Source organism: Dendropsophus ebraccatus, chromosome 13 (genome assembly GCF_027789765.1).
Source record: "Dendropsophus ebraccatus isolate aDenEbr1 chromosome 13, aDenEbr1.pat, whole genome shotgun sequence".
NCBI classification, from domain to species: domain Eukaryota; kingdom Metazoa; phylum Chordata; class Amphibia; order Anura; family Hylidae; genus Dendropsophus; species Dendropsophus ebraccatus.
This window is the reverse complement of record NC_091466.1, coordinates 78,910,845-78,913,199: the sequence shown is the minus strand read 5'-3', so window position 1 is coordinate 78,913,199 and position 2,355 is coordinate 78,910,845. Positions and strand designations below refer to the sequence as shown.

At 42.6% G+C, this 2,355-nt stretch overlaps 1 long non-coding RNA gene across 1 annotated transcript in view; it reads right to left on the bottom strand.

Annotated features, from left to right (window-relative positions):
* The window catches only part of LOC138770775 (uncharacterized), a 170,833-nt gene that overhangs the window by 78,279 nt on the left and 90,199 nt on the right, over positions 1–2,355 (bottom strand). The window lies entirely within an intron of this gene.

Here is a 2,355-nt window from a genome sequence, read left to right as displayed (position 1 = left end):
CTCCTGTCCTGTGTGGTTTATGCAAGATTCTCGTATCTTCGATAGATAAATCGAAGAATTGTGCGGCACATCCGTATAGTGAAAAAAGTTGTGGTATTTATTGGTACATCAAAAAGCAAGTGCAACGTTTCAGTCTCATCTCGAGACCTTTCTCAAGCAAATACAAACAGTATTATAGTTCTATAGTACATGGGTGGAGGGGTGATCAATTTTTATCATATAGGTTTGGGCGACCTCACCGGGTATCTCCTGAGGCACACTGTGGTCTTAGTTGAGATACGCGTTGTAATGAGTGCTATGTGCCTTTGAAGTTCGGGGGCGCATGGCTCTCAAGCCGGATAACCTGCTATCCAAAGGAAGGAGTTCCGAGATTGACCCCTGTGACCGGACTGAACACTATTCAGACGTCTACGGACCAATGCGGTTTTTTTACATTCTGACGTTGTGACAACGGACTTTCCCTGAGGATTATCTCACAGTGACTTTTCCAGGACAGTCCAGGATACAGATATTCAAGACTGGGCACTTACTGTGTATATGCTATTTATGCCTGTTTTTTTTGCTTTTACTGATCGAGCTGTGACAAGTGGAAGCCAACTCCGCCGTCTGTTTTTAAATACCATACTTTTTCACATATGAATGTATAACACACTGAGTGTACTATATGTAATCACATCTCAGAATAATTTGTTCAGTATACAGAACCTTATTTATCACTTTTTTTTGCACCGGATTTGTATCACTCCTTATCACTAATCACTTGTTAATCATGATTTGTTACACACTATAAAAGGATAGGAGTCACTGTTTGTATTTGCTTGAGAAAGGTCTCGAGATGAGACTGAAACGTTGCCCTTTCTTTTTGATGTACCAATAAATACCAGAACTCACACCGCCGCAAAATTCTTGGATTTATTTAGTTGGAGATTTAATCCAATCTCCGTTGCTTGGCACTCCAGCACTGGAACTGGGAGTGCGCTCTATTGTGGACGATAGATAGATAGATAGATAGATAGATAGATAGACACATTGTAACAAACTCAAGAGAGGAGCTTGGATACAATTGTAACATGCCGTCAGTATCAGATCTGGTGGGTTCTGTAATCTTATAATGTTACCATTCATGTACAGCAAGCGGTGATCTCCATCATGGTGAGTAACTGAAAGGGGGATCAGTAAGATGAAAGGGATGAACAGATGCAGACAATTTGCGCATGCCTTTATATAAGTTATAACTATTGGATTGCAGTACTCCACACTCACTATGGGCTGTCCCTGTATTTTTGTGGTATTGCATGCTAATTTTCACATCCATTCCGTTAAACCCCGCCTACTTGTCAGCTTGAAAAGATGCAAAAACAAACACCTTGCAGAGGCTGTTCCCAAACTGGGGGCCGCATCGTAATGTGCCATAAAGTGAACCTGCCATTACAGCAGTGTGTGCAGTTCTCTATCACAGCTTTAAAATCAATTGGTCAGAAAGATATAGAGATTTGTAATTTACATAGATCTATCTATCTCCAGTCTTCCAGTACTTATCAGCTGCTGTATGTCCTGCAGGAAGTGGTGTATTCTCTCCAGTCTGACACAGTGCTCTCTGTTGCCACCTCTGTCCATGTCAGGAACTGTCCAGAGCAGGAGAAGTTTTCTATGGGGATTTGCTGCTGCTCTGGGCAGTTCCTGACATGGACAGAGGTGGCAGCAGAGAGCACTGTGTCAGACTAGAGAGAATACACCACTTACTGCAGGACATACAGTAGCTGATAAGTACAGGAAGACTCTAAAATCTCTAAAACTATGACATCAGTTGATCTGAAAGAAAAAATGGCTGGAGTTCCACTTTAAGAGTCGGATTGGAAGTGGCCTTCTAGTCTCCTTCTCTGGGCTGTGGTCACACATGAAGGTTATGATATTGTCTGTTCCAGCCATTCAGATGACTGTGATATGCGGTGGGCCCTAATGGGGCAGCCTCTTCAATTCTCTGTATCTGACGTCAGGTGAGACCTCCAGAGACATATTTAACATCCCTGCTCCATGTCCATCTCTGGTGATGTCGCTTATATCTGGATCACAATACATCTTTTCAGTAATCACATAGAAGTGGAAGGTGAACCCTCAATAAGGAGAATTAAGGAGTTCAGCTGTGGAGCCCGGAGTATATTACCTTTTGTGATTTTGCTCCTGAATTCCACTTTTTACAATCTCTTCGCTTTTCTAGTTTACATGGTAAAATCCAAAACAAGCGCTGTGAAGTGCAGGCAAAGGGTTAATGTGTATAACCTTTCCCCCCCTCCTTCCTCTTTCTTTGGCAGTCACCCCAAGATTGTTGTGAGGAGTCTGGCCAGTCGGTGAACT